Source organism: Misgurnus anguillicaudatus, chromosome 14 (assembly GCF_027580225.2).
Source record: "Misgurnus anguillicaudatus chromosome 14, ASM2758022v2, whole genome shotgun sequence".
NCBI classification, from domain to species: domain Eukaryota; kingdom Metazoa; phylum Chordata; class Actinopteri; order Cypriniformes; family Cobitidae; genus Misgurnus; species Misgurnus anguillicaudatus.
In genome coordinates this window covers 6,611,982-6,631,569 of record NC_073350.2, presented here as the reverse complement: position 1 = coordinate 6,631,569, position 19,588 = coordinate 6,611,982, and the positions used below count along the sequence as shown (strand labels likewise).

At 43.7% G+C, this 19,588-nt stretch overlaps 1 long non-coding RNA gene and 7 other non-coding genes across 8 annotated transcripts; 7 read left to right on the top strand and 1 right to left on the bottom strand.

Annotated features, from left to right (window-relative positions):
- Positions 1-1,050: 1,050 nt before the first annotated feature.
- LOC129428221 (uncharacterized) lies at positions 1,051-3,293 on the bottom strand. The gene is made up of 2 exons (XR_008638880.2): positions 1,460-3,293; positions 1,051-1,375 (listed from the first exon to the last, which is right to left on the bottom strand). It is a non-coding gene; the product is annotated as an uncharacterized lncRNA (long non-coding RNA).
- A 7,670-nt stretch (positions 3,294-10,963) lies between these two features.
- LOC129428299 (U4 spliceosomal RNA) lies at positions 10,964-11,104 on the top strand. The gene has a single exon (XR_008638939.2). It is a non-coding gene; the product is annotated as a U4 spliceosomal RNA (small nuclear RNA).
- Positions 11,105-13,821: 2,717 nt separating this feature from the next.
- Positions 13,822-13,893, top strand: trnac-gca (transfer RNA cysteine (anticodon GCA)). The gene has a single exon. It is a non-coding gene; the product is annotated as a tRNA-Cys (tRNA).
- Positions 13,894-14,550: 657 nt separating this feature from the next.
- Positions 14,551-14,623, top strand: trnav-cac (transfer RNA valine (anticodon CAC)). Its single transcript has one exon. It is a non-coding gene; the product is annotated as a tRNA-Val (tRNA).
- Positions 14,624-15,416: 793 nt separating this feature from the next.
- Positions 15,417-15,498, top strand: trnas-gcu (transfer RNA serine (anticodon GCU)). Its single transcript has one exon. It is a non-coding gene; the product is annotated as a tRNA-Ser (tRNA).
- Positions 15,499-16,806: 1,308 nt separating this feature from the next.
- Positions 16,807-16,878, top strand: trnac-gca (transfer RNA cysteine (anticodon GCA)). The gene has a single exon. It is a non-coding gene; the product is annotated as a tRNA-Cys (tRNA).
- A 657-nt stretch (positions 16,879-17,535) lies between these two features.
- Positions 17,536-17,608, top strand: trnav-cac (transfer RNA valine (anticodon CAC)). The gene has a single exon. It is a non-coding gene; the product is annotated as a tRNA-Val (tRNA).
- Positions 17,609-18,401: 793 nt separating this feature from the next.
- trnas-gcu (transfer RNA serine (anticodon GCU)) lies at positions 18,402-18,483 on the top strand. Its single transcript has one exon. It is a non-coding gene; the product is annotated as a tRNA-Ser (tRNA).
- The last annotated feature ends 1,105 nt before the right edge of the window (positions 18,484-19,588 follow it).

Here is a 19,588-nt window from a genome sequence, read left to right as displayed (position 1 = left end):
CACTCGTCACACACACACACGGTGGGGCCGCTATGAACAGGTAACATTTTTCCTTGGTTATGTCAATAAATCACAGGCTTGTTGCTAAATGGTACTCACGACTTTTATATCGTTAATCGATCTGTCCTCTTGTTCCTTTTCCTCCAGGGAATCCACCATGCATCCAACTCCACCAGTGTGACTCGCCCAGACCTTCTTTTAAACACAGACAACAATGAATATATCGACTCGCTTCAATAAGTTCCTTTCTCACCCTCAGTTGGATTTTGACTCTCTCTCTCTCAACAGATCTCCGAGACAACTCCAAACAGTGCCTTTTCCCACACTCGTATCATAACCCAGCATGCACCCGCGGCGTTCTTCCCAATACAACAGCGCACTTCCTGTATCTTCACTCTCCTTTTTATACCACTCTTCCTGGGATGACTCACCCAATCAACACTCGCCACGTTGTTTACACAGCTGTGATCGATTCTGTGTAATTTTGGGGATTCCCGGGGAAACCTGGAAGTGTCGGTGTTTGTGAAATCCGGCCCGGGCGGAACCTCTTCTCTCACTTTGGTTCCGCCCTACCGAGTCACTCCGTGACATGTAGCAGCAACAGCACTCTGCACGCTTGTGCGTGCTGGATGCATTCACGTAAAAATCAAACAGTGTAATGTTTTCAGCGGGGTGGCAACAGGGGTGGCAAGGACTTCGTCTGGGGAGGCAATTGCAACCCCAAATAGCCCTCTGGCTCCGCCACTGTTATTCATTAATTATTACCATTTGACAGTAGCGCAGTAACGCCGCCAAATGTAGCGAAGTAAAAGTACAGTTTTTTCACTAGAAATATACTTGAGTAAGAGTAAAAAGTACCCATCCTTACTCTAAAAGTACTAGTTACCCAAAAAATTTATGTAATTCGTCACTACCCACCTCTGTGTATAAAGTTGTTGAAACAGGTGTTGAATACGCTTGATAAAATAATTGATTCATGTATACATGTCACCTAGTGACAATAAAATGACTCAGGTCCCAGCCACGGAAACAAAACAGACAGTCAGTGTATAAATGCAAAAAAATACTTTACTAATAGGCTAGAAAGCATTAAATAGGAAACACTATTATGGAGGGTAAAGTCCACTAAAATAAAGTCTTTATAGCAAATGGGGGCGGGGTTAAGGTTCGGTGGCTCCTCGGAAGTCCGCCCAGCTGTCTTTCCTTCCAAATAATCGAGCAAATACGTCCAGAACGTCACGGCAGTCGTCAGACCCCACCCGAGAAAGTGACGGTACTTTAAGCAGCAAACTGCAGGCGTTGAGGAAGACTCCGGGTAGCCAAGGCGGGCTCGCAGCAGCACTTGGCCAAGATCACCAACGGGACAATCCAGAGGCTAGAAGAGAGCACCAAGAATAACCACCAGCACCACAAACAGCAGAGGTCACACTTGCACTGTAGTACGACAAAATATAGTTACAGCCCTTCAGGCGACATTAGCGAGCGTTGAGGGAAGTTAGAGGGTAACCACTGTCTTCAGGACAAAGCCGCCACTGGGACCACAGGAAAGGTATTGCAGAGGCTTCGGGCAACCATAGCGAGCGTTGAGAGAGGTTTGAGGATAACCACAGTCTTCAGAACAACGCCACCCGCTGGAACTACCAGATAGGTATTGCTGGGACTGGAAACAAGCGACCACCATAAACACCAACACCACAAATAGTAAATGGACACATTCACAGTGCAGTAACAAATATATTTACGGCCCTTCAGGCAACATTAGAGAGCGTTGAGGGAGGTCGGAGGAAAATCACAGTCTTCAGGACGACGCCAGCCGCTGGAACTACCAGGTAGGTACTGCTGGGGGGCCCTTCAGGCAACATTAGAGAGCGTTGAGGAAATCCAGAGCAGTGCACCGTTGTTCAGCAAACGTCCTGGGAACCCATACTTCCTTTGCAAGGCAGGAGAGTGTATTACACCATGGCAGCAAACATCTAAGTCACCCTCAAAAAAAAAAACCAGCGTCCTCTCCCAAAGAAACAGTTTTTTATACCCTTTCACTTAAGCATGTCCAGCTGTTTGGCAATTGGTTGCTAATTGTAATCATCAGCAGCAAGGCAGAGACAATAAAACAATTCATCAAAGACAGGAAGCACAGTCCAAATATGGGCAAAAAGGTGGAGCATAATAATAAGTCCTAATAAAGAAAATTAGGTCAAATTAACAGGGGAGGAAGCACAGACCAAATATGGGCAAAAAGGTGGAGCTTAACAATGAGTTCCAATAAACAAAATTAGGTCAAATTAACAGGGGAGGAAGCACAGACCAAATATGGGCAAAATAATAAAACAGGAAACAAGTTGCCAGGTTTGTCCATAAATGAATCTCTAAGAGTTAAATAGGGCAGTTTTAAAAAAGTAACACTATAAATTTAATGTACAGTAAATACCCACTACAATTCAAATTGCCTATATTTTAATGCACACAATAACCATCACACAGCACACTGCACACAATAAAGCCCTAATGTCTCAAATGATTCAAGGCAAAAAAAAGAAAACTACTAAATCAGCCTGTGACATACACTTTTTATGGTATTTAAAAAACCTGTAATGGCATATATATTCAGTATTATCGTTGCTGCATGAAAGTAAAAAAGACTAAAAGTGTATTTACCTAACTCTCACGCATTACTTGATGAAGCGACATTATGTCAGCAGAACTCATGAACAAGGTTTATTAAACACTCTCTAACCCAGGGTCTTCAGGTGGTAAAAATCGCTTAAAACAGACTGTTTTAAAAGATCATGATGTTCGACTAAATGATAAGGAGGTTCCAGAATGGCTCTCCTCACAGGATGCCTACACATTACATAGACCGCCGCATCTAAAATAAAATAAAAAAAAGAGTAAATGTTTACGGGATAGACGTGCAGTTTAAGCAGATTTGGTCGACATGTCTGCATATTCCAAAGAAAATTATGACACAAAGGGCCCTATTTTAACGATCTAAGCGCATTGTCTAAAGCGCACAGCGCAACGTCTAAATGGGCGTGTCAGAATCCACTTTTGCTAATTTAAAGGCGCAAAAGAGGATATTTCCGCCGACTGAGAATCCAAAGACCGTTACTGAGTTTTTTAAATAAGCGCATGCGCAAGAACAGCCTCCCTCCTTCACAGCTCATATCTAGGAAACGCCTTCCATAACTCGTGCACGAGTATTTGAACACGAGTGTTTGTTTACCACTGGCATATGCTGTGTCGCGTCAGTGGATTCATTTTGTGAAAAGATATGATAATAAACACATAAGACGTAAAGTTAGATAAGTCGACGCTACTCCCATTTCAACTAGCGTGTAGCAGACTGGTCACTTACAACTACAGTACAAGAACAACGTCGATATACCTGAATAACAGTACAACAATAATTATTCCACAAAGAAAGAATAATCACTGTTACCTGTCGAAGAGAATTTTTGCGACCTGCGCGTCTGACACCTCTCTGTTCCTTCATTGCTCTCCCGCGTTTAAATGTTTCTCCAATCACGACTCTGGTTAGATAACATTCTTCTGACAATTTTCTCCTCTTCTCAGCGACTTAAAAACTCTTTCTTTTGCGTCCTCCTTCGGGTTTCTTTTCTTCCATGGTGCAGATTCGAGGAGGAAAGCAGGAGCGAAAATGAAAACAAACCGAAACTTAAGACGGAGTTTCATGCGCTATGCGCATGCGTCACTCGTGTAACGTTACTGAAGCGCGCACGTCTCTCACAAGAAACGTAATGGCAGTGATTGACAAGCCAGAGGGCCAATGACGATTGCGATGATTGCATCAACGATTGGCTGATGTTTATAAGGCCCTACCTTATGCACAGATGACATATATTAATTTTATTACTGTCAGTGCGCCTAATAAATAGTCTTTTATCATTTAGTAAAGACAGTTTCAGGTAATATTGCAAAAATGTATTAAACAAACATCCTCTTTTCCACCTTTAACGACGGGAAAAATGGTTTGTGCGCCAAGCGCATGGTCGAAAAGGGTTGGTTTCTTTTTTTAATGAGTAATGGGAGTATTTTGGGCGTAACGTGCAATAAACCAATGAGAGTCTCAGCTCTCATCCCCTTAAAAAGCCAGTTGCGCTGCGTTAACCAATCAGGAGCCTGCTTACTGCTGTGGAGGCAGCCCCGCCCGGAGTCACTCATTCAACCTGAAGGAACACTTGATATTGTCCGTGAGCAGTCACCCGGAGCCAGGGTCCGAAATTAACACCAGCCAAGCGCCAAATGCGGGTAGATTTTCCATTTGGCGACTAAATTCAAAAGGCTACCCGCCACACTGGCGGGTGATTTTCATACCAAAATGTGTTTGACAGTAACTAATCTGGGAACGAGGTGAGCTAGCCACAGAACGTCTCTACGCTCCAAGTCTCGCACTAGAGACGGTCTGTTGCTAGCTAGTACTGCAGGTAACTTGCGGTCTACAGCTATCTGCTGCATATTAGCTATCAAAATGCATCCCCGCCCTGCCCGTCGGGCTATCTTGACTTATAGGGAGGAAAAAATATATTTAAATGCTTATGCATTCTTTCACAGGTTTGGATGGGTAATAATGGTGTATGAAATTCAGGCATTGGGTATTTAAGTTACGTTTGAGCCTGCGCTCGAGTTTTACTTTCACTTTCGCGATTGCGCGAAAAGACGCAGTACAGGAAGCAATCCGTCATGATTTGTCATGGATTTGTTGGGCCAATCCTCCAACTTCGTCCTGTCAGTCATTACTATCCTCACGTAAGAAAATTAAATCTCTCGCAGCAAGCTTTAAAGTATAGATTGTACGGGCAGTAAAGAGAGTGACTCTTAAAGCGACAGTAGCCCCTGATTTTCTGATCGAAAAAATGATCCAATCTGTAACTGGATGATTCAAACTGTGAGTTTTGTGACCCACTAAACCACTTTTAAATGGTGAGTATATCTGGTGTGGGGATGAGCAGGAAAACTTGGTTTACATGGAAATCCAGTCTTTTTGTTTGTTAAAAAAACAACAGCATCAAAACAACAACAAGAAAAGCAGATTAAACATTGTGGTTAGAGGCCCTATTGGCTTTGTATTGGCAAAATTTGGCCTGTGGTAAAACTAAATGAATAAGCCTGTGCTATGCCCACAAAGTCAAGTAGCATTTTCTTATCTGTGACTTCAGTTAATATTTGTACTGATGATTGATATGTACTGAAATTTGATATGTGTTATTTGTGTTTTGATATATGTTTTTTTCTTAATATTCTACATTAAAAGTACTGTATTTTTTATTCGGGCTACTTGCATTCATTTCGGGCTACCAAAAACTGAAGAGTGCCTGCCCGAAGGGCTACCAGGGATTTTGAAATTTTGCGAGCCCTGCCATGAATACAGCAAATTAAATTAATATACATGTGACAAAAAAAGGCTGTTTATTATTCTGGTCGGTAAAAAATGTGTTTGGCTGGTGGATTTTTTCATCTACCAGTCCCCTTGGCAGGTGAGCCAAAAAGTTAATTTCGGACCCTGCCCGGAGCTATACGACACAAGTTCTTATTTCTATAGAGACAGGAATAAAAATGACCTCGCTTGGAAGAGTGTCAGTGAGGACATCGGGCAACCTGGTAAGTTATAATACACATTTTACTTTTGAGTCACGTGAAGTTTATCCACCCACGCCGTTTATTTTCCCCCTATAGTAAGGTTACCAAATACAAACCGGTAAATGCTCAACATAAGGGCCGATTCACACCGGCTGCGTGGCCGTTTTTATTTAGGCTCCCATGTTAGCAGGTTTGACATTTCACACCGCCTGCACGTCTCAGAAAACGCATGCATGCTAGGAATAGGACTGACGCCTATTTTTCACGCCACACGCAAGCGTCTTGGAAGCGTTTCCAGGCAAAATATATGTCACCTACAGCAACAGCAGCGCGTCAGCGCCGCGTCAGGCACGCTTCAGGTATGTACAGACACAGAAAACGCGACGCAGCCGCCACGCAACTGACACACAACAGATACGCTACGCAGCCGGTGTGAATCGGCCCTAAGTCATCTTGCAAACAGTCAACCGCAGAGCACTTGCCCCTCCCACAAGAAGCGGATTTTGCCTCTGACGCGCATCAAATGCTTGCTTTTTCCGCGCGTCTACTCCGCTCTACATGCACAATGCATTCAAAGTGTTCAAGCGGCAAACTAGGCGTGGTAGACGCGATTTTGACGCCTGGAACGCGGTTGGTGTAAACAAGATATCACACAGGGTTACAATATCAGTTATCAAAGGAGTATTACAGTTTTTCTCAATTGCTAAAACACTATAACCAGGCTTTTGAACTAAAATTTCAAAACCATAAGGCCATATTTGGCAATAATTTTGCTGAACTACTAAACACTACTCCCCTGCTTTAACACATGAGTCAGATTTGGTGAACTGTTACTTCAAAACTATACACACAAATCCTTACATTTCTCAGTGCTTACACCATGTGGTCATATGGAAAGCACTAGCATTCAATACTGTTCACTCAAGTCAGTACAGCTTAGGCTCAAAAAACAAACAATTAACAAGGTGGAAACACTAAGGGCTCTATCTTACACCCGGCGCAATGCAGTGCAATGTGCGACGCAAGTGTCATTTGCTAGTTTCCACCCTGCGCAATTATAATTTTCACGTTTAGCGCCGCGTTGTTTAAATAGCAAATGCATTTGTGCCCCCTTTTGCGCCCATGGGCGTTCTGGTCTAAAAACAAGGTGTGTTCAGGCGCATTGTTGGCGCGTTGCTATTTTGAGGCCAATAAAATAGACTACGCCATTGACCAACAAAAACCTGCTCTAAAGTCTGAAGTCAATGGCGCAATATGTTTTTTTTGTTATTTAAAAAGCGCATTAGTAATATGCGCCTATAAACGGGAGGACAACGCGGGTTTGCTTATCACACACACATGAATGCACAGCAGCACAAAAACGTTTTTAAATATGAAAGATTAAAGGATTGAATGTAAAAGATTATTATTGAGTCTCTTAGACATAAATAAGGACTAATTATGAGACGTTAGAAGGGACAAAGAGCTGCTTCACCTGCAGCCTGGTAAGTAAATAAATGCTTTGCTTTAAACAAATGCATCTATTTTACAGTTTTTTCCAATTGCTAACACACTAAAATGACAAGAACAGCACAACTATTTAAACTGACACACAGAGAGCAACACCTCTTCTCAAGTCTCCAAAAGTCTAAACACATTTTCTGCTTTACACACATTTTGGAATTCACAATGGCACTTTTTAAATGCACTGAACACGGTTCTCTGAACAAGACACAACAATCTGACAAAAAGTCACATGTTTGCCTTTTCAAAACACTACCATTCAAAATGACACTACACGAGCTAAATGGCCAATATATGTGCCACCTGCCCAAATACCATTAGATAAAAGTGTGTAGAATTTTGAGTTGTTGTGTTTACTCATTGATAACGGTGTTGTAGTTGTGTTCAACTTTTGCCTGCCTGTGTTTAGGATTTATAAAACAAATTCATTGCAGTGTGAAATGTGTGTTTTAGTGAGAAATTTGTGTTTAGTGTTTTTAAAAAAGAGTGCATAATTTGACAAATGGGTTTAGGCCACTATGAATTTGGTTCAGAGATTGGGGTTTAGTGTTTTAGCAATTCAGAAAAACTGTAAACCTGAGCCTGGGTAGCTCAGTTGGTAGAGCATCAGCCTTTAATCTGAGGGTCCAGTTTCAAGTCCCTGTTTGGGCGATGAGTGCTCTCGCAAAAGCCTCGGTTCCATTTTGTGCCGCTGTATGAAGAGCTCCATTTCGTTGGAAACGGAGAGAGTAAAACATATCACCTGTCTGCATATAGTCGTGGCTGAGTGGTTAAGGCGATGGACTAAAAATCCATTGGGGTCTCCCTCGCACAGGTCTGAATCCTGCCGACTACGTCTCCGGACATCTCCCTTTGGCTTTAGGGTCAGCTTTTGGACTCGTTGATGGATTGGACTTTGAGAGGCGGATTGCAAATGAACGTAAACAAAAAAGTTGATTGAGACCTCGGAAAATCAATGCCAAGCATCTTCCGGCAGACCTGCAGGCGGGGTTCTGGCGGAGCCTGGTGGCATGCCGTGATTGTATAGTGGTTAGTACTCTGCGTTGTTGCCGCAGCAACCCCGGTTTGAATCCAGTCACGGCAGTCCGTTCAGGAAGATGCATGGCTGACTCCGTTGCTGTCCCTTTTGTGACCGGCTGGTCCATACACTATGTAAAAACGTAACCTCTTCTTACAAGTCCTTTTTCAGTACACACCAAGCCCAGACGGTTTGCCCGAACGACTCATCGTAGTCGTGACTGCGTGATTAAGGCGATTGACTCGAAAGCTGTTGGGGTCTCCCCACGCACATTCAAACCCTGCCGACTAGTAGCGTTTGTTCCCTGGACGGTCTCTTGTTGGACGTTCCAGCTCACGACGTGCTGTATTTCTGCAGCTCAAGTTGTTACCATGGGATATGAAAAGGGAAAACTAAGCAGCCTTTTGTTGTTTCTGTCACAGGTCGGAGCGGACCACAGACTTTGTGAGTCACGCCCCTTCCTAGGTTCCACCTCGAGGAGGTCCCAAAAGCACCCCAATGACCAGACACACGAAAGAGATAAGTAAAATTTAAACAACTTTATTTAAATTATTTAAAATAAATTTGGGGAAAGGGAAAGGGAAATCTAAAATATTGTCTCTCTCTCTCCTTCAGGGAGAGACGGGGGTCCTGAGAAGGGGGGAGGGGAAGACCAGCCAGCAAGAGTAAGTGCCTACAGGGAAAGGACAGGACGGAGCTCCTTCGTCCCTGTCACACCTCCTGGGGTTTTGTTGTTGCTCTCGTGGCGCCCTTTTCTTCTTCCTGAAGGCAGAATAAACACACTATGAGATTTAGGGGGAAGATGAACAACAACTACCTGGGTCCGATGTGTACTTAAGTTCCTCGGGCCCGTCTCCAGCAGCCGCGCTCTCCAACTCGGGTTCTGGTGAGTATCGGTTGAAGTAGCTATCCTTCCACGTTAAGCCTTCGAGGTACACAAGATGAGTTAGCTTTGACTCTAGATACAGGTAAGTCACAGTTAGAGTTGTACTTCTCCACTCTAGGCCTTCCGACGACACAAGGTATGTTAACTTAGTTTCGGGGTACAGGTAAGTAATGATGGACGTTACGTTTCTCCACTCTAGGTCTTCAGACGACGCAAGGTAAGTTGACTCTGGCTTTGGATACAGGTAAGTATCGATCGTCGTTATAGTTTCCCACTCTAGGCTTTCAGAACATACAAGGTGAGTTAGCTTTAGCTCTGGGTACAGGTACGTATCGCTCGTCGTTATAATCTTCCACTCTAGGGTTTCAGAACGTACAGGGTGAGTTAGCTTTAGCTCTGGGTAAAGGTAAGTATCGCTCATCGTTATAGTTTTCCACACAAACTCTGTACAATACCTCAATCGATGAACCCACACACCTCCGTTTTCTCCAGGCCAAGGTGGTAGCGGGCGGTCGTAGGATTTGACGATTTATTGTGGTGGCAGCTCACGCTCATTCCAGCAGGTGCTCCCTGGACCTGGGGCGAGAACAGACAACAAAAGAGACGGCACAACACTGCAAAGCTTCAAGTGCACACACATCAAGGAAAAGCTCACCCACTGCACTCCACTCCAGTGATATAATAGGGTCCGTACTCTGCGCCGGGTTGAGGTCCGTCCTGAGGGAAAACTTGAGTTCACTGTTACACACAATATTCGACCAGTCGGGTTGGCCCGCAAGACCACAGTGGTTCAACTCTGCCACTCCAGCTCCTCCACTGATCTCCACATATACAGTGGGGCTGCTAGACAACCGCTAGACTTTGCAACATCAATGCATGGGTCAGAGGTAATAACAAACATCAAAATCCGTTTTACTCACAGCCTGTATCAATAATCCTCCTTCTCTCTCCACAGGTCACTCACCGGATGCTTCTTCCCCAAAACATGCGTGACTCCTACATATCCACTGCTCCTTTTGTACCCTTTTCATCCACGGAGACGCCCAGTCCACGATCGCCACGTCATTCTCCACACCTGTCGCGAATTCAGCCTGATTTGGGTTGACGGGGGTTACCCGGAAGTGACGAGTGTTTGCGTTATTTGGTCCGGGCGGAACCTTTCCTCTCACCTTTAGTTCCGCTCTAAGAAGTCACTCCGTGACATTTCTCCTGTGTGTGTTAAACAAGCAGCCCTGTTGTGGAGTGATGCAGCTTTCATTGTCATTTTGACCATATACAGCATGCACAACATGAGGCCAAAGAAGAGCTGGAACAGGTCTTTGTTTAGAACGGATGTGCATTGTGGCTAATCGAGTTGATCCTAACCTGAGCCATGTTCTGAGAGGTTAAGGATTAAGGCCCCACCCCTTTCTTTTCACAATTCCCATAATTCCCTGCCCCAGATTGTTGTCCTTAATTAATATAAACATGTTTTTGCACTTATGCTTTTCTTTATAGAAAGCGAATAATAAATAAACTTCTCGTGAAGATCTCTTACCTGCCGAAAAGGCACAACATACAGCAAAGCAGTACCTTCTTCGTCTTCTTTTTCTTCTTCTTCTCTGTTTAATGGCGGGTAGCACCAACTTTAAGGTGCATTATCGCCATCCACTGTGTTGGAGTGTGAAGCAGAGTTTTCCCCCACGAAAAAACCTAGATTCTCTTAATCCTGTTATCTTTAAATAATGAAATAAACTCTCCGAGCCATAACTGATTATATTCTAAGGGTTCAAGTCAACAATTCCCACTTGCCTTATTGCCCTCTGCAATGTTTACCCTTTCCTTAATATACTTTCGACAAAACAAAAAACATGCTCTAAAATTTGTACCTGAAGTCTAATCTCAGTTGAAAGCTTGATTACCACTATATCGGCCAGCGTCCAGGAATGTGCACAGGAGAGGTTGTGACCTTTGCTGTCATTTTTTTGCCGAGGCAATATCATAGCCTATGAGGTTTATCCAAAGCGTGATCATTGCTGGTTGAAAACTTTACCCAATACCCCGCCAGGATGACTTGAAATACAGTCAGCTTTGGCAATTTTTGCTAGTCTCTTAAGAGACTTACAAGGTCATTGTAAAAGAAAGATGTCCGCTTGTGTTGGTGTTGTTCGTAACGAGATTAGGGGAATCACAGTTTCATCCCAATCTTTGGTGTCACATTCATTTCAAGCTTTGATGAGGGAGTCAACGTTAAAGATATCAAGGTTGCATTTTTACAGTTTTCTTTACATCACGTGTGATGATTTTATGGAGGAATAAGCAAATAATAAAAAATGATTTAGCTGGCTTTTCACAGGGAGGGTCACGTTTTTGTCATATGTGCTTTATCTCGTGCAACTCGAGAGTCAGTTCGTCATGTTACACAGACAAACCTACACTTACTTGAGCTTAGTAACACTGCTTCTCTGTTCACTGAAGCAGGCTCCTGCTCATTTGTGGCATTCTAGTAACATTTACTCTGTCCGCAGACCGGCGAGTAATGAACAGATCATGATAAAGAAATCCCATCTTTGTCTGCAAGCGTTATCAGACCATAGGAGGCATGAGAGATTTTTGAGGAAAAAAAGACCCTATCATTTAAAGGTCAGTCCTTTTTATGATTTCCAAACATGTCTAAGGCGATGGATTGCTAATCCACAGTTCTCTTAATGCCTTTACCTTCCGTTAGGCTGATATGAACGCTTTCTAAAAGATAGCGTTTCATTACCTCACCAGTTGAATCAACTTGACACAAGCTGCTATGTACTTGCTGGTCGGTTAGGATTTGGGAAATGCCCAAAGGTAGCGGTTCCGAGGACAGTCGATGCACTGCTAATCCATTGTGCTCTGCACTCGTAGGTTTGAATCCCATCCGCGTTGTTTGTTGTTATGCGCTTGTGCCGCCTTTGAAATACAACCTTGCTGGACGTTAATGACTCAAGCAATGAAATGAGGACTATTAGTTTTATATGGAATGACTATTCAGCATTCACCAGTATAGTTAATTTTGACTGACATGACATAAGCAGATGATAATGTTATAAAACAGCAGAGAATTGTATGAAAGCAATTGATGCATGTCCAAAAGCATTTGCAATTTGTTCGAAGGAATGAGAAACTCCTACTATGATGTGTACAAAAGACTAAATGTTATGTAGGTTGAACTAACTGTTGTGCAAATGTAAATAGTGATGTGAGAAATGCACCAAAGCGACTGAGAAAAACTGTATTTGCACAGCTATTTGAAAAATACAGTAAAGTTACACATTACTGTTTTAGTGAGGTAACTGAGTACAAGACACTGAATATGTATGTTTCACATTTTTACTGCATATGCTCTTTGCAATTCTAATTTGTTCATAGCATTGTGCATATTGCAAAAGAAAAAAATACACCCTTATTTACAACAAACAAAAACTCCCTTTGGGTAGAGCTGTGCACAACTGTAAACAATATTGCAGTACATATTGGAACTGAACATACAACAGACATAGTACTGTAATCATTCTTGCACATCCAGACTCTCTGTCTGGCCACATAATTTCAGAAATTGTTCAATTTAGAAGACATTTTCAGGGAAAAAAAGGATTAAAAAAATTATTTTGACAACTAGTTCAACATTTTTCTATGTAATGACTCCAGCAATGAAATGATGACTATTAGTTTTATATGGAATGACTATTCAGCATTCACCAGTATAGTTAATTTTGACTGACATGACATAAGCAAATAATCATGTTTTAAAACAGCAGAGAATTGTATGAAAGCAATTGATGCATGTCCAAAAGCATTTGCAATTTGTTCAAAGGAATGAGAAACTGCTACTATGATGTGCACAAATGACCAATGGCGCTTTTCCATTATATAGTACCCCACGGTTTAGTTTAGTTTGGGTCGGGTCAGCTCACCTCACTTTGGCGTGGTTAGCTTTTCCATTGAGTTTAGTATCACTTCGCAGTGGGAGGGATTATAGGCATGTCGTTATACTTGCGCTGCCTACAGCTGTGACAACAAGTGAGAGGAGAGCGTCGTTGTATATTCCCATACATTCATTTCTCAGTCCGCCACAAAATTAAAATTGGCCACCACAAATAGATGTTTGCACATTGCGTTTATCACTACCTCTGTATCACATGACAGTTTCTGTTCAAACACCCGTGGCGTCAGCTGAAGGCGCTCCGCTGAGCCTCACTGAAGTTGCATTTAAGCATATATAATGCTGACGTGCTTGTCGCGAATGTTCTGCCACAAACTGCAAGTCTGGGAAAAACTGTTATGGTGTTCCTGATTCTCAACATGTGGATGTTTTTCATCGCTAAAAGGGAGTTTGGAAACTTATAGCGGAGCACAGATGACAACATGTTTGCTCGAGACAGCGCAAGCTAGCACTAAAGGTAAAGCTACGCGATGACGCTGTTAGTGACGTTTCTTTCAGACCAATCAGTGATCTACTGTGTTTTCGCGTCATGTTTGGTATCAGCTCGGGTACGAAAAAAGTATCGGGTAGCACGTACTGGACCTAATGGAAAAGCTCCCAAAAGTAAGCTGACCCGACACAAACTATACCAAACCGTGGGGTACTATGCAATGGAAAAGCGCCATAAATGTTGTGGAGGTTGAAGTAACTGTTGTGCAAATGTAAACAGTCATGCGAGAAATGCACCAAAGCGACTGAGAAAAACTGTAACAGCAGATAGAGTCGTCCCACGTTCACTTGGACATTCTCACGATGGCTTTAATTGCTGTGACGTATAACACGTGAAGCTTTTTCAATTCTTCAGCGTCGTGATGGTTTCACGGGGGCATAGCTCAGTGGTAGAGCATTTGACTGCAGATCAAGAGGTCCCCGGTTCAAATCCGTGTGCCCCCTTAGAAAAAGCCCTCATGTTTGCAGCTTCTTGCGGTAGTTCGGCGTGCTAATGTGTCTGACGCAAAGTTCGTCCTGGAACATTCTAACGCAGGTGTAGGCAACGTCATTCCTGGAGTGCCGCATTCCTGCAGAATTTGTCCTCAGCTCTTATCGTAGCTCTGTGGCTAATTAAGGTCTAAAGGGTCGGCTGAAAACTAGGTTTTACCAGGGTTGGAAACAAAATCTGCAGGACTGCAGCATTACAGGGCCGACGTTGCCCACCACGGTTGTAACGCTAAAGCCGGACATACACTGTGGGATTTAAGCACAATCGTGGCTAAATGCCAACGTACACTGAACTAGTAAATCCCATGCCATGTCAACCCATAGCTCACAAACTGTATGCTCACACTAAAGGTTCAGATCGGCGAGCTGCGACTTGACTGCTCGCACTTCACGTCTGAAATTAACACGCGAGACACCCAAACACAGAAGTGCGTGGCTGTTTGCCTGTTTCAGAAGAAACATACATGCATTCCCATCAAATGCGTCGCCTTTCTCATACAGTATGTGCGGTTCCTTTAAACGACCGCTAGGGGTTTTCCCTTTAAAATGTGTGGCATACAGAGAAAATATGTGGCAGAATCTGTTCAAACAACCAGGGTACGTGACAGGCAGGTTTCTGTAGTGTAGTGGTTATCACGTTCGCCTCACACGCGAAAGGACCTCGGTTCGAAACCGAGCAGAAACAACGCGTGCCTTTTGATACAAAGCCAGTCAAACTTATTTCGTGATGCATTTTACCGCTTGTGCCATGAAGCACTTTCAAAGTTACACACAGTGGTAGGTTTCCGCTTCACACGTGACAGGTGGCCTGTTCGCAAGCGTGCGAAAAGCATTGCCCCATTGGGGAGAGTTGCACAGAGAGAAAATGTGTGGCCGAATCAATCAAAACAAGCGAAGAATCCAAATGGGCAGGTTTCTGTGGTGTAGTGGTTAACACGCTCGCCTCACACGCGAAAGGTTCTGGGTTCCTCTGAAGTAAACACTTTGTTAGAGATGTGAAAGGGTTTAAGCCACATTGATTTAATTACGTGAACAGTTAAATCAGTTTGCGAACCCGATCGTCGGTTTGTGAGAGTTAAACTTACGGCGGGTGAGGGTTTTGAGGTTCAGTCTACATTACCCAGCAATTTGGCTGGGTATTTAGGCCAACGAAAACCTCTTGTTCTTTTTACGTAAAGTCTTGAATGGTTTTCGCCTTTTCATGTTTAAATCTGTTGAAAACAATTTTGAGAGAAAAAACCCTTTGCTTTAAAGGTCAGTCCTTTTTATGATTTCCAAACATGTCTAAGGCGATGGATTGCAAATCCACAGTTCTCTTAACGCCTTTACCTTCCATTAGGCTGAAATGAACGCTTTCTAAAAGATAGCGTTTCACTACCTCAACAGTTGAATCAACTTGACACAAGCTGCTATGTACTTGCTGGTCGGTTAGGATTAGGAAAATGCCGAAAGGTAGCGGTTCCGAGGACAGTCGACGCGACGAGGTGGCCGAGTGGTTAAGGCGATGGACTGCTAATCCATTGTGCTCTGCACGCGTGGGTTCGAATCCCATCCTCGTCGCTTGCCGTTACGTGCTTGAGCTGCCTTTGGAATGCAACCTTGCTCTGGACGTTGGGTGTTTTTCTGCCACAGCTAGTGAATGTTTTCTCAGAGATACCAAGGCGTTTAAGCCACAATTTCAAACCCTCCTGCAAAAAACCTGTAATGCTGGAGGCCACAACTTTTGCGTGAAGCAGAACTCTGTCGCCTGACTCCAGTGATCCGGGTTCAAATCGTGGTGGAACTTATCTATTTGCAAAAGCGTGTGCAGAGCTAATTCTAGTTTTTGGCAGTGGTAAAGATCCCTTTGAAAAACCCCAAAGCCACCTTATTAAATGAGTCTCGCTTCAGTAAGTTTGTCACTCGGTACTTGGGTTCCAGTGGGTTGCATGGTGCCTTGTTTAGTGTACGTTGTAATGGTCAGCATTCTGGACTTTGAATCCAGTGATCCAAGTTCAATCTTGACGGAACCTTGTTAAGGTGGGAGTAGCTTACATAATGTTTCTACTGAATTGTGGTAGTGGGAATGGGCTTTCTGGAAACCACAAGCCTCAGATTTCCTCAGATAAATACCTCTCTAATTCACAACATTATGCGGCAAACGTTCCATGGTTTAATTTTTAGCGCTCTGGACATTGATTCCAGCAATGCGAGATCAAATCTCAGTACAACCTTCCTTTGTTCTCTTTGAATTTTATGTTGACCTAAGTTCCCATGGTGTTTCTGTTAGAACTATGAACTTCATGGCAAAACGTCTTGTAGTGGTTTTCATAGTGTAATGGTAAGCGCTTTGGCCTTTGAATGTAACAATCTGAGTTCAAATGTGATGTTGCTTCTGAGATGTGGCAACAGGAAAGGGCTCACTGGAAAGCAAGAGCATCAGACTTTCTCAAATAACTCTTCCAGTTTACTGCATGACATTATAGGGCAAGCGGTGGCAAGATACTAATAACTTCAAGGATGTTACTGTTAGCACTCTGCATTTTGAATCCAGATTCTCAGGGGGGCACTTGAGTGTTGTCAGACTCTAAAGTCCATCCTACGTGCCTACTGTCTAGAAAGTGGTAAAGACTGGGCTGAGGGGTTGCCTTTGTTGATGTTCAGTGTAAGTGGACCAGTACAGTACAGGAATCATAACAACTGGAAACATAAGCGGAATGGTTGAAAGCGTACGTTGTCTCTACCACAATTTGTATAGGTCAGTGCTAGAGCATTTAACAGCAGATAGAGTCGCCCCACATTCACTTGGACATTCTCACGTTGGCTTTAATTGCTGTGACGTATAACACGTGAAGCTTTTTCAATTCTTCAGTGTGGTGTCGGTTTCACGGGGGTATAGCTCAGTGGTAGAGCATTTGACTGCAGATCAAGAGGTCCCCGGTTCAAATCCGGGTGCCCCCTTAGAGAAAGCCCACATGTTTGCAGCTTCTTGCGGTAGTTCGGCGTGCTAATGTGTCTGACGCAAAGTTCGTCCTGGAACATTCTAACGCAGGTGTAGGCAACGTCGTTCCTGGAGTGCCGCATTCCTGCAGAATTTGTCCTCAGCTCTTATCGTAGCTCTGTGGCTAATTAAGGTCTAAAGGGTCGGCTGAAAACTAGGTTTTACCAGGGTTGGAAACAAAATCTGCAGGACTGCAGCATTACAGGGCCGACGTTGCCCACCACGGTTGTAACGCTAAAGCCGGACATACACTGTGGGATTTAAGCACAATCGTGGCTAAATGCCAACGTACACTGAACTAGTAAATCCCATGCCATGTCAACCCATAGCTCACAAACTGTATGCTCACACTAAAGGTTCAGATCGGCGAGCTGCGACTTGACTGCTCGCACTTCACGTCTGAAATAAACACGCGAGACACCCAAACACAGAAGTGCGTGGCTGTTTGCCTGTTTCAGAAGAAACATACATGCATTCCCATCAAATGCGTCGCCTTTCTCATACAGTATGTGCGGTTCCTTTAAACGACCGCTAGGGGTTTTCCCTTTAAAATGTGTGGCATACAGAGAAAATATGTGGCAGAATCTGTTCAAACAACCAGGGTACGTGACAGGCAGGTTTCTGTAGTGTAGTGGTTATCACGTTCGCCTCACACGCGAAAGGTCCTCGGTTCGAAACCGAGCAGAAACAACGCGTGCCTTTTGATACAAAGCCAGTCAAACTTATTTCGTGATGCATTTTACCGCTTGTGCCATGAAGCACTTTCAAAGTTACACACAGTGGTAGGTTTCCGCTTCACACGTGACAGGTGGCCTGTTCGCAAGCGTGCGAAAAGCATTGCCCCATTGGGGAGAGTTGCACAGAGAGAAAATGTGTGGCCGAATCAATCAAAACAAGCGAAGAATCCAAATGGGCAGGTTTCTGTGGTGTAGTGGTTAACACGCTCGCCTCACACGCGAAAGGTTCTGGGTTCCTCTGAAGTAAACACTTTGTTAGAGATGTGAAAGGGTTTAAGCCACATTGATTTAATTACGTGAACAGTTAAATCAGTTTGCGAACCCGATCGTCGGTTTGTGAGAGTTAAACTTACGGCGGGTGAGGGTTTTGAGGTTCAGTCTACATTACCCAGCAATTTGGCTGGGTATTTAGGCCAACGAAAACCTCTTGTTCTTTTTACGTAAAGTCTTGAATGGTTTTCGCCTTTTCATGTTTAAATCTGTTGAAAACAATTTTGAGAGAAAAAACCCTTTGCTTTAAAGGTCAGTCCTTTTTATGATTTCCAAACATGTCTAAGGCGATGGATTGCAAATCCACAGTTCTCTTAACGCCTTTACCTTCCATTAGGCTGAAATGAACGCTTTCTAAAAGATAGCGTTTCACTACCTCAACAGTTGAATCAACTTGACACAAGCTGCTATGTACTTGCTGGTCGGTTAGGATTAGGAAAATGCCGAAAGGTAGCGGTTCCGAGGACAGTCGACGCGACGAGGTGGCCGAGTGGTTAAGGCGATGGACTGCTAATCCATTGTGCTCTGCACGCGTGGGTTCGAATCCCATCCTCGTCGCTTGCCGTTACGTGCTTGAGCTGCCTTTGGAATGCAACCTTGCTCTGGACGTTGGGTGTTTTTCTGCCACAGCTAGTGAATGTTTTCTCAGAGATACCAAGGCGTTTAAGCCACAATTTCAAACCCTCCTGCAAAAAACCTGTAATGCTGGAGGCCACAACTTTTGCGTGAAGCAGAACTCTGTCGCCTGACTCCAGTGATCCGGGTTCAAATCGTGGTGGAACTTATCTATTTGCAAAAGCGTGTGCAGAGCTAATTCTAGTTTTTGGCAGTGGTAAAGATCCCTTTGAAAAACCCCAAAGCCACCTTATTAAATGAGTCTCGCTTCAGTAAGTTTGTCACTCGGTACTTGGGTTCCAGTGGGTTGCATGGTGCCTTGTTTAGTGTACGTTGTAATGGTCAGCATTCTGGACTTTGAATCCAGTGATCCAAGTTCAATCTTGACGGAACCTTGTTAAGGTGGGAGTAGCTTACATAATGTTTCTACTGAATTGTGGTAGTGGGAATGGGCTTTCTGGAAACCACAAGCCTCAGATTTCCTCAGATAAATACCTCTCTAATTCACAACATTATGCGGCAAACGTTCCATGGTTTAATTTTTAGCGCTCTGGACATTGATTCCAGCAATGCGAGATCAAATCTCAGTACAACCTTCCTTTGTTCTCTTTGAATTTTATGTTGACCCAAGTTCCCATGGTGTTTCTGTTAGAACTATGAACTTCATGGCAAAACGTCTTGTAGTGGTTTTCATAGTGTAATGGTAAGCGCTTTGGCCTTTGAATGTAACAATCTGAGTTCAAATGTGATGTTGCTTCTGAGATGTGGCAACAGGAAAGGGCTCACTGGAAAGCAAGAGCATCAGACTTTCTCAAATAACTCTTCCAGTTTACTGCATGACATTATACGGCAAGCGGTGGCAAGATACTAATAACTTCAAGGATGTTACTGTTAGCACTCTGCATTTTGACTCCAGATTCTCAGGGGGGCACTTGAGTGTTGTCAGACTCTAAAGTCCATCCTACGTGCCTACTGTCTAGAAAGTGGTAAAGACTGGGCTGAGGGGTTGCCTTTGTTGATGTTCAGTGTAAGTGGACCAGTACAGTAC